The sequence below is a fragment of the Saimiri boliviensis genome, chromosome 1 (genome assembly GCF_048565385.1).
Source record: "Saimiri boliviensis isolate mSaiBol1 chromosome 1, mSaiBol1.pri, whole genome shotgun sequence".
In the NCBI taxonomy this organism is placed as follows: Eukaryota; Metazoa; Chordata; class Mammalia; order Primates; family Cebidae; genus Saimiri; species Saimiri boliviensis.
Genome location: NC_133449.1, coordinates 286,492,241 through 286,504,794, shown reverse-complemented (window position 1 = coordinate 286,504,794; position 12,554 = coordinate 286,492,241). Strand labels below are relative to the sequence as shown.

At 38.8% G+C, this 12,554-nt stretch overlaps 1 pseudogene; it reads right to left on the bottom strand.

The window, feature by feature from the left end:
* Window positions 1-417: 417 nt before the first annotated feature.
* LOC120365701 (U6 spliceosomal RNA) lies at window positions 418-512 on the bottom strand (annotated as a pseudogene).
* Window positions 513-12,554: the final 12,042 nt, after the last annotated feature.

Below are 12,554 nucleotides of genomic sequence, written 5' to 3'. Positions count from 1 at the left end.
ATGGCAAGATATACATGACATAAAATTTACCATTTTAGCCCTTTTAAACTATACAATTCAGTCGGATTACATAGATTCACAGCTGTCATCTCTATTTCCATTTCCAGACCTTTTTTTATTAACCCCAAACAGCAGCTCTGTACCCATGAAACCTCCCCATCCTCCCATCCCCCAGCCCCTGGAAACTACTATTCTACTTTTTGTTTCTATTAAGTTTACTTTTTCTAGGTGCCAGATATAAGTGGAATCATATGGTATTTGTCCTTTTGTGACTGGCTTATTCCACTTGGCATAATGTCCTCAAGGTTCATTCATGTTGTTGCATGTATCAGAATTTCATTCATTTTTAAGGCCAAATAAAAACCCATTGTATGTATATACCATGCTTTATTTATCTATTCATCTGTTGATGGACGTTAAAATATAACCTACTTCACAAATGTGTATGTCATCCCTGTATGCTGATCTTCTCTGTATTGTTCTGATTTTCATTCATGCACTGCTGAATGAGCATTCCTGATGTGTTTTCTAAGTTCTTCTTGCTCTCTCCATATGTCCCCTAAGTGTTCTCATTTCTTAGAGCTTGAAACTCAGTCTTCTTCACTTCTCACTCTGAACACCATGCCAGTACAACCTTGAAGACATCACACACTATCAGTCCTGGTTGTTTGTATAACATTTCTCCCTTTGCATTGAAAATCTGCACCTAGCTGCTAGATAAGAATTTTTCCAACCAACCTTGGACATCCTTTCCTCCAGGAAGTCAGATCTTGTCCTTCAAGGTAGAGGGGATGGACTCCTCTTATTAATTATATCTATCACATCACAGGTTTTATCGTGTTCCTTTTATTCATTATATCTATCACATCACAGGTTATGTGTGATGAATTACAATTGTTTATTGGCTAATCTGTCTTGTCTATTATGTTGTAAATATCTCAAGAGCAGGGGTTACAGCAAAGGAATATAAATTATCTTTGGATGATGTTGTTGATGATGATTTAATAATAATGATAAAGATCACAATAATGTTCATGATAACTATCATGATGATGATGATGTTGATGATGGTAATGATAATGCTGATGGTGATGATGATGTTAATAATGGTAATGGTAATGATGATGATGATGTTAATGATGGTGATGATAGTGATGATGATGATGATATTGATGATGGTGATGGTGATGGTGCTGATGACAACAATTATGATGGTGATGTTGGTGATGATGATGATGGTGATGATAATGGTGATGGTGATGATGATGGTGATGGTCATGATGGTGATGATGAAAGTGATGGTGATGGCGATGATAGTGGTGGTGGTGATGATGATGATGATAATGGTGATGGTGATGATGGTGATGGTGATGATGATGGTGATGATGAAAGTGATGGTGATGGTAATGATAGTGATGATGATGATGATGATAGTGATAATTATGATGTTGATGCTGATGATGTCCAGCAATATTGAATGCTGTTCATGTGCCAGGCACTGTACTAAGTGTTTCACATGAATTATCTTATTTTATCCTCACCTTTATACTATGAAGCAGGTTCTGTTTTTATCCCTAGTATACAGACCAGTTTCCTGAGACTCTCAGGAAGGTTAAATAACTTTCTGAAGGTCATATGACTTGTCAGTGTGGGTTTTGAACTCCCCTGCAGAGCTGAACTCTTAAACAGTTAGTATATTGAATTTTCAGTTTCTGGAAAACATTTTGGTGATTACGTTGCTGTTAGAGAATTATTGCATAGTTTTTTAACTTATAATAGCATAAATTATCACAGTGGTAGGCATGTAAGGCATACACATGAAACTGACTTTTTAAAAAAACTGTCCAATCAGTTTAAATGCTTAGAATATCCAACAAATTGAAAAAGTTGAAAAGAATGCTCTGAGAAGGCTGAATAGGAACAGCTCTGGAGTGCAGTTCCCAGCAAGAATGCAGAGGGTAAGTGATCACAGCATTTCCAAATGAATTTTTACTGCCCAAAGACCAGGAGATTCTGGGTGGAAAAGTGCCACGAGTCTCCAGCATGGCTGTTTCAGATGGTGCAGTGGGTCTCCGCACAGAAACTCACACAAATCTGGGTGCTGTTTCAACTGGCACCTGGAATGCCTGGAAGACAAAGTCACCCATTCAACTGAAAAAACAGGGAGCCAGATGATCTGGCTTGGCAGGTCCCATCTCCACAAAGACCAGCAATCTGAAACACTCTGGACTGAGAGTTTGACAGCAAACACAGCTGGACCTGGGATGATCCAGCTCTGTTGGGGGAAGGGCATCCACCATTACTGCAGCAGTCCACCAATACCGAGGCAGTCCACCACTACCGAGGCAGTCCATCACTACGGAGACAGTCCGCAATTACTGAGGCAGTCCACCATTACTGAGGCAGTCCACCATTACAGAGACAGTCCACCATTACTGAGGCAGATCGCCATTACTGAGGCAGTTCTAACTATACCTCTATAAATAAAACTGCAAGGAAGTTCACACAGCAGCTGGGCAGAGCCCATGGCAGCTTAGCAATGCCTCTGCTGGCAGACTGTGACTATGCTACCTCCTCACCAGGCAGGGCAACTCTGACAAAAGGTGGCAGCACATCAGGAACTTATAAATAAAGCCCCAAGTTCCCAGGACAGAGCATCTGGGAAAAAAAGGTGGTTATGAGCTCCACTGCAGCAGATTTAAATGTACCTGCCCAACAGCTCTGAACAGAACTATGGAGCACATGGCTCAGCACTTGAGCTCCTATAGGGGACAGACTGTCTCCTCAAGCAGCTCCCCAGCCCCCATATATCAAAAGAGACACCTCTTAAAGGATAGCTTGGGCTGACATCTGGCAGATATCCTTCTGGGACAAAGATAACAGAAGAAGAACCTGGCAGCAACTCTTACTGTTCTGCAGCCACTGCAGGTGATCCCCAGGCAAGCAGGGTCTGGAGTGGACCTCCAGCAATCCTAAAGCAGAGGAGCCTGTTAGAAGGAAAACTAAAAAAAAAGAAACAACTTCATCATCACCAAAAAGACATCCATTCAGAGACTCCATCTGAAAGTGACCAACTACAAAGACCATAGGTAGATACATCCACAAAGATGGGAAGAAACCAGCACAAAAAGGATGAAAACACCTAAAACCAGAACACCTCTTCTCCTCCAAAGGATCACAACTCCTCACCAGCAAGGGAATAAGGTTGGATGGAGAATGAGTCTGATGAATTGACAGAAACAGGCTTCAGAAAGTGGGTAAAAACAAACTTCTCTGAGCTAAAGGAACATGTTCTAACCCAATGCAAAGAAACTAAGAACCTTGAAAAAAGGTTAGATGAAATGTTAATGAGAATAAACAGCTTGGAAAATAATAAAAATGAATTGATGGAGCTAAAAAACACAACATGAGAACTTCATGAAGCATACACAAGTTTCAGTAGCCAAATCAACCAAGCAGAAGGAAGGATATCAGAGACTGAAGATCAACTCAATGAAATAAAACGAGAAGGCAAGATTAGAGAAAAAAGAGTGAAAAGAAATTAACAAAGCCTCCAAAAAATATGGGATTATGTGAAAAGAACTAACCTACGTTTGATAGATGTACCTGAATGTGAGGGAGAGAATGAATCCAAGCTGGAAAACACTCTTCAGGATATTATTCAGGAGAACTTCCCCGACCTAGCAAGGCAGGCCAATATTCAAGTCCAGGAAATACAGAGAACACCACAAAGATATTCCTTAAGAAGAGCAAACCCAAGGCACATAATAGTCAGATTCACCTGGATTGAAATGAAGGAAAATATACTAAGGGCAGCCAGAGAGAAAGGTTGGGTTACACGCAAAGGGAAGCCCATCAGACTCATATCAGATCTCTTGGCAGAAACCCTACAAGCCAGGAGAGAGTGGGGGCAATATTCAACCTCCTTTAAAAGAACTTTCAACCTAGAATTTCATAGCCAGAGAAACTAAGCTTCATAAGTGAAGGAGAAATAAAATCCTTCATGAACAGGCAATTGCTGAGAGATTTTGTCACCGCCAGGCCTGCCTTACAAGAGCTCCTGAAAGAATGACTAAACAGCAAGGAACAACCAGTACCAGCCACTCCAAAAATGTACCAAATGGTAAAGACCATTGACGCAATGAAGAAACAGTGTCAACTATTGGACAAAACAACCAGCTAGCATCAAAATGGCAGGATCAAATTCTCACATAACAATATTAACCTTAAATGTGAATGGGCTAAATGCCCCAATCAAAAGACACAGACTGGCAAATTGGATAAAAATTCAAAACCCGTTGGTGTACTGTATCCTGGAAACCCATCTCACATGCAAGGATACACAAAGGCTCAAAATAAAGGTATGGAGGAAGATTTACCATGCAAATGGAGAGCCAAAAAAAAAAAAAAAAAAAAGAGTAGTTGCAATTCTAGTCTCTGATAAAATAGACTTTAAACCAACAAATATCAAAAGAGACAAAGAAGGGCATTACATAATGGTAAAAGGATCAATGCAACAACAAGAGCTAATGATCCTAAATATATATGCACCCAATACAGGAGCACCCAGATACATAAAGCAATTTCTTAATGACCTACAAAGAGACTTAGACTCCCACACAATAATAGTGGGGGACTTTAACACTTCACTGTCAGTATTAGACAGATCAATGAGACAGAAAATTAACAAAGATGTCCAAGACTTGAACTCAGACCTGGAACAAGCAAACTTGATAGACATTTACAGAACTCTCCATCCAAAATCTATAGAATATATATTCTTATCAGCACCACATCACACCTACTCGAAAATTGATCACATAATTGGAAGTAAATAACTCCTCAGCAAATGCAAAAGAATGGAAATCATAACAAACAGTCTGTCAGACCACAGTGCAATCAAATTAGAACACAGGATTCAGAAACTAACTCAGAACCACACAACTTCATGGAAACTGAACAACTGGCTCTTGAATGTTGACTGGATAAACAATGAAATGAAGGCAGAAATAAGGATGCTCTTGGAAACCAACAAGAACAAGACACAGCATACCAGAATCTCTGGGACACATTTAAGGCAGTGTCTAGAGGGAAATTTATAGCAATAAGTGCCCACATGAAAAGCAATGAAAGATGTAAAATTGACACTCTATCGTCAAAATTGAGAGCTAGAGGAGCAAAATTAAAAAAAAAAACAACTCAAAAGCTAGCAGAAGACAAGAAATAACTAAGATCAGAGCAGAACTGAAGGAGATAGAGACATTAAAACCCTTCAAAAATCAATAAATCCAGGAGGTGGTTTTTTGAAAAGGTCGAAAAAGTAGACAGATCACTAGCTAAATTAATAAAAAAGAAAAGAGAGAAGAATCAAACAGACACTATAAAAAATAACAAAGGGGATATCACCACCAATTCCACAGAAATACAAACTACCATCAGAGATCCCTACAAAGAACTCTATGCACATAAACCAGTAAACGTGGAAGAAATGGATAAATTCATGGGCAGTTGCACCCTCCAAAGCCTAAACCAAGAAGAAGTTGAAACCTGGAATAGACCAATAACAAGGGCTGAAGTTGAGGCAGCAATTGATAAAAAAAGCCAAAGTCCAGATGGGTTCACAGCCAAATTCTACTGGACATTCAAAGAGGAGCTGGTATCACTCCTTCCGAAACTATTCCACACAATCCAAAAATCATTTTATGAGATCAACATCATCCTGATACCCAAACCCGGCAGAGACTCAACAAAAAAAAGCAAACTTCAGGCCAATATCCATGATGAACTTAGATGCAAAAATCTTCAATAAAATACTGGCAAGCCAATTGCAACAACACATCGAAAAGCTTATCCATCACAATCAATTAGGCTTCATCCCCGGGATGCAAAGTTGGGTCAACATACACAAGTCTATAAACGTAATCCACCACACAAACAGAACCAAAGACAAAAACCACATTGTTATCTCAATAGATGCAGAGAAGACTTTTGAGAAAATTCAAAAGCTCTTTATGCTAGAAACTCTGAATAAGCTAGGTATCAATGGAACGTATCTCAAAATAATAAAATCTATTTATGACAAACCATCAGCTGATATCATACTGAATGGGCAAAAACTGGAAGCATGCCCTTTGAAATCTGGCACTTGACAAGGATGCCCTGTCTCACCACTCCTATTCGATATCATATGAAAGTTCTAGTCAGAGCAATCAGGCAAGAAAAAGAAGTAAAGGGTACTCAATTAGGAAAGGTGGAAGTCAAATTGTCCCTATTTGTAGATGACATGATTGTATATTTAGAATACCCCATTATCTCAGTCCAAAATCTCCTGAAACTGATAAGCAACTTCAGCAAAGTCTCAGGATGCAAATGCAGAAATCACAAGCATTCCTATACACCAATAACAGAATTAAAGAGAGCCAAATCAAGAATGAACTGCCATTCACAATTGCTACAAAGAGAATAAAATACCTAGGAATACAGCTAACAAAGCATGTAAAGGACCTCTTCAAGGAGAACTACAAACCACTGCTCAAAAAAATAAGAGAGGACACAAACAGATGGAAAAACATTCCATGCTCATGGTTAGGAAGAATCAATGTCATGACAATGGCCATACTGCCCAAAGTAATTTATAGATTCAATGCTATCCCCACCAAGCTACCTATGACCCTCTTCACAGAAATGAAAAAACAAGCCTAAACTTCATATGGAACCAAAAGAGAGCCTGCATAGCCAAGTCAATTCTAAGCAAAAAGAACAAAGATGGGGGCATCATGCTACCTGACTTCAAACTATACTACAAGGCTACAGTAATCAAAACAGCATGCTACTGGAACCAAAACAGAGATATAAACCAATGGAACAGAACAGAGGCCTCGGAGGCAATGCCACACACCTACAAACATCTGATCATTGACAAACATGACAAAAACAAGCCATGGGGAAAGGATTCTCTGTTTAATAAATGGTGTTGGGAAAACTGGTTAGCCATGTGCAGAAAGAAACTGGACCCCTTCCTGAATCTTTACACTAAAATTAACTCCAGATGAATTAAAGACTTAAACATAAGAGCTAACACCATAAAAACCCTAGAAGAAAACCTAGGCAAAACCATTCAGGACACAGGCATAGGCAAGGACTTCATGACTAAAACACCAAAAGCATTGGCAACAAAAAACAAAATAGACAAATTGGATCTAATTAAACTCCAGAGCTTCTGTACAGCAAAAGAAACAATCATTAAATGAACTGGCAACCAACAGAATGGGAAAAAACTTTTTCAATCTACCCATCTGACAAAGGGCTAATATCCAGAATCTACAAAGAACTAAAACAGATTTACAAGAAAAAACAAACAAACCAATTCAAAAGTGGGTAAAGGATATGAACAAACACTTTTCAAAAGAAGTAATATATGAGGCGAAGAAATATACGAAAAAAATGCTCACTATCACTGGTCATTAGAGAAATGCAAATCAAAAGTACATTGAGATACCATCTCAAGCCAGTTAGAATGGCGATCATTAAAAAATCTGGAGACAACAGTTGCTGGAGAGGATGTGGAGAAATAGGAACACTTTTACACTGTTGATGGGAGTGTAAATTAGTTCAATTACTGCGGAAAACAGTGTGGAGATTCCTCAAGGACCTAGAAATAGAAAACCATTTAACCCAGCAATCCCATTACCGGGTATATATCCAAAGGATTATAAAACATTCTGTTATAAAGACACATGCACACAGATGTTAATTGTGGCACTGTTTACAATAGCAAAGACCTGGAACAAACCCAAATGCCCATCGATGATAGACTGGATGGGGAAAATGTGGCACATATACACCATGGAATATTATGCAGTCATAAAAAACTATGAGTTCGTGTCCTTTGTAGGGACATGGATGAAGCTGAATGCCATCATTCTCAGCAAACTGACACAAAAGCAGAAAAGCAACACATGTTCTCACTCATAGTTGGGTGTTGAACAATGAGGACACATGGACACAGGGAGGGGAGCATCACACACTGGGGTCTGTTGAGGGGGACTCGAGGAGAGACAGAAAGGGTAGGGAGTTGGGGAGGGATTATATGGGAAGAAATGCCAGATACAGGTGATGGGGATGGAGGCAGCAAACCACATTCCCATGTGTGTACCTATGCAACAATTCTGCATGTTCTTCACATGTACCCCAGAACCTAAAGTGCAATTATATATATATATATATATATATATATATATATATAATAAGAATATCCAACAAGTCAACATTTAGCTAAAATGAGTACTTCTGACAAGTGCACTTTTGGGTTTATATTTGTATATATGTAAAGTAGAGGGATTGATAAAGCTGTATTTTTTAGAAACCAATTAGAAAATAAAATCTGCGAGATGCGCTTCTCTCATGGAAGTTATAGAAGCTGCTGCTCTGAATTTACTGCTAATTTGGACTAATTTCTATCCTACCAGCTGCATGTGAAAGAATGTTCTCCACATTTTCTTTTCAGAAAAAGTGAGGTACAACCCTTGCATGCAGCACATTTTATGCCTCATTTATAAATGACCTTAAATGTGGAATAGTTTAAAATAAATACTCCAGTTTCATTATTTGATTTTGTCATCAGTGGCATAAACAAGCTTTGTTTATTTTAATGTCTGGAGCTTCTGCTGTAAGACATATGTGAGCAATTATGTCATCCTAACATCTTAACTCACCTTTTTCTTTTTTTTTTTAAAAAAAGCATAATTTGCTTTTTTTCTTCTCCTCTTCGTTTATTGACAATGTGTTCATGTTTATCATTTCTAAATAAAATGACAATCAATGGGTCTTCAAGAAGGTCAAAGGTTGTGACATTTAGATATTTTTAAGAATATTTGAAATAAATATTTTTATATTTTTGAAAACAGCTTTCTTAGCTTTCACTGAAAAAAAAAAAACCATAAAACATTCTCCATATGTAGTAATTTAGGTAAATTTACAACAACAAAGTAAAAGAGGCATCAGTCTAGTAGTTTTGAAATAGATGAAGAATAAAATAGCTGGATGCAGGTAATTAAAACCAAAAAGACAAGGGGCAGTAGAGAAATTCTCATTATGTTAAAATTTGGTCGTGTGAAATATGTGTATCTAACATCTTGTAATAAAGTGCTGTGGCAAGCATTGTAAATCAAACCCATAAAGTTGTGGAAGTAGAATTTATGTACCTGTAACAGCCCTATGTATACTGTCTTAAATGATATGTGCTTACAGAACAAATGAATGAATCTTAGAGACAGCATAGGGTAGTGTTTAATTACACAGGCTCCACCTCCTGGAATCTGACATTAGCTTTGCTTCATCCTAGGGATGTGGTGTGGGACAAACAACTTGGTTTCTCTGGGATTTTCCTTATGTATATAATATGGGTAATAGTGGTACCTTCCTGATGGCATTGTTATGGGGATTAAATGCCTTGATATAGAAGGCATTTTGACAGTATCTGGCACATAGTAAGCTTATATGTGTTAGCTTTGGTCATATGATTGTTTTTCATTCTCATTCTTCTCAAAGGAATAAAGTGAAGGTGAAGTTAATAGTAACAGAATGAACCTAGTTTGATATGATGAAAAGCATGCAAGCATCACAACAAGAGGTTAAACTGCCGAAAGGGGTCCAATTCCAACGAGCTAACATCCAGATGCAAAGTGACCTGAGAGCAGAAAACTGAACGTCAACTTGAGTGTCTGCTGCAGTCGGTTGATAGTGCCCGTGTGAAGTGATGAGCTGAGGAGGCAGGGAGGCTGGTGCGGACCTCGGCGAGGAGCGTGCTGCGTCTGAGTGACGTCTGCCAAGTGCCAGGAGTGGTGGGTGTTGCATTTCACCCCGTATTTCCCTTCCCTTGCCTAGGGCAAGTTCACACACCCAGGCCTGCTGATTGAGCCAAATTCACTTCTTGTGAAAGAGTTTGAGAAGAGAGAGTGAGAGAACATTCATCTATATAATTTTGACCAGGATATAGCTCTATCCGCTTCTGTCAGCTGAGGCCAAAGGTTCAGCTAAGCACAGTCAGGAAATCCGTAGCTGCTGGCCAAATAGTCCTTTATCCTGTGAGGTGGGACCAGTTTACTAAAATTTCCCTTTCTTTGGCAAAGGGCCCCGCTAAATGCTCATGGACAGTGTCAACAATGCCTTTTATAAGGGGCTTTAAAAAATCACAAAGTAACAATTTTTATCATCGTTGGAGGATTTCTTCACTGCTACCTTCAAATTCCCAAAGTGTCTTGTCTAATCCTACTGTTTGTTTTCACTCACACCAACTCATGAATCAATGACATTTGTGGAGTCTGATCAATCCCTTATAAATGGCTGCTATGCATTAAAGTCAGCATATCAAGCATGTTGGGATATTTGAAGAAGCCTGCAAAGTAACACATTTACATGCATTATCTCACTAAGCTTTATAAGCATCCTCTAAGGTATATATTATCCCCATTTTACAGGTGAGAATGCTGACACAGAGAAATAAATAACTCTCCTAAGATTACTCATCTAGAAATGGGCAGAACTAGAATTTCAGGTATATCTGACTCCAGAATTGTATCTCATCATTTTCGTTTGTTTGCTGTTCTGGTGAGTTTGCAGGTACTCTGACTCTTGGTGTCAGGAAATGGTTTAGTGCCAATGTAAAATTTAGCTCCATGGAAAAGAGGCAACTGGGAATGGCCAGGTTGTAATTATCTGGTCATCAAACATAACAAAGGAACTGACTGAGCACTAAGGCTAGAAGAGACCAACTCTTGGCCTTGGTCACACCACTGGACAAGCAGGTGCGACTATCCCTGGTTAAGCAGGTGCCTCTGGGGCCAGCACAGCCTTATACTTGTGGGCGTCAGATATTGGCTGGGCAGTCCAAGGAGGATGGGAAGATAGGGTATTGGGAATGCAACAGCATCTGGGATCTCTTTACACTGATAAGTTCTATATTCCAGATTAATGTGCTTAGTAAAATAACTGAAAGCAAAATCTATCAGATTCTCATTTTATGTAATACCTTAAACACTTATCATACCAGCACAAAGCAGAACCTGAAAGAGCTCAGCGTGGATGGGTTTGTATACTTGGCTGATGGAAGATATACAGTTTAACAATAATGAAAAATATGATCATGCTTTGCAGCAAAGAGCGTTTCTTGTCAGGTGCAAATAACCGTGCCTGAGAAGGTAGGAAATGATATAAAACACACTGGGCCCATCTTTGAATTTTGGTAGATTTCAGAAGATTTCAGCATTCTTGGATCATCTTATTGTTCTTTTACTTAAAGACAAGTTCTAACCAAAATATCTGTGAACTTTAAGATTGAAAATGGGAGAAAAAGCTTTTAATTTCTGCTTGTTTGGATGGAGGTCAGAAGAGAGTGGAGCTTGTATAGTAACTTCCAACTGCGAGCAGAACTGTTCTCTCTCACCCCCTCCCCCAGAAGATCCCAGGACCTCTGTGTCACTCCCTGATAGAAGAGCTGAGGAGGCAGGGAGTTGTTTAAAGAGATATCTCTTGGATCCTCACAGAGGGACTCTAGTGCACTTCCTGAAAACCCACAGAAAAAATAGTTTCATATTTAGTGAAAAGGAATGGAAATATGTGTGTCAGCTGACATTGTCTTCTGAAGTCAAAGTGCAGGAACAAATCCAGGATGTGGGAGATGAGAGAGACACCTGTCTGGGTTTTTTCAGACACATGAATGTGATGAAAAACAAAAACAGTAGTGGAGAAGGGCTGTCCTAGATTTAGAGAGACTGAAGAGATGTGATAACCGTAATACCAAGTGCATTGTATGAACTTTGAGTGGATCTTAGATTAGAAAAAGAAAAGTTATGAAACACATTTTTGGAGACAATAAGCATCTCAAGGTGAGGTCTTACAATGACTACAACTTGCTATCAAATAATTCAGAAGAAAAAAAGGAGATTAAACTAGAGCAATAAAGAAAACACAGTAAAATATTAAGAGTTGGTGAATCTACGGAAAGAATACAGGTGCTTCATGATACTATTCATTCTGTTTTTTTGAAGATTTGAAAGTTTTATAAATAAAAAGTTGCAGAAATATAATCCCTAAGACTGTGTCTCTTTTCTGGAATGCCACATGCAGAACTCATCTCACAGATCAGCAGTTGTCTTCTGAGTGTCCACCAGGTGCAGACGTCTTCTTGAGACATGTTTTATGTTTTCCTTAATTCTATTTTGTCTTTCCCAGAATGATGACTTGGCTTTGCACACACTCAGCACTTTGGAAATACTGCTATAATTTTTAAAGTAAATTCTATTTTAAATAAATGCTGTTAGATGAGTCACTTTGGACAATTTACTTCACATTTGACAGTGTGTCATCTTTCCGATTCCTGACACTCCCGTTTGTGAACACTTCATCTCCAAGTTTCTCTACTTGGGTGGTTGGTTTCCGATGCCCAGAGCTCATGCTCTGTCTGGGAGAGACCACAAGATGGCAGTGTTTCAGAACATTGTTCTACTGGGAAGGAGCACATGAGAGTGTAGTTGAACCATTGACAAAGCTTCAGT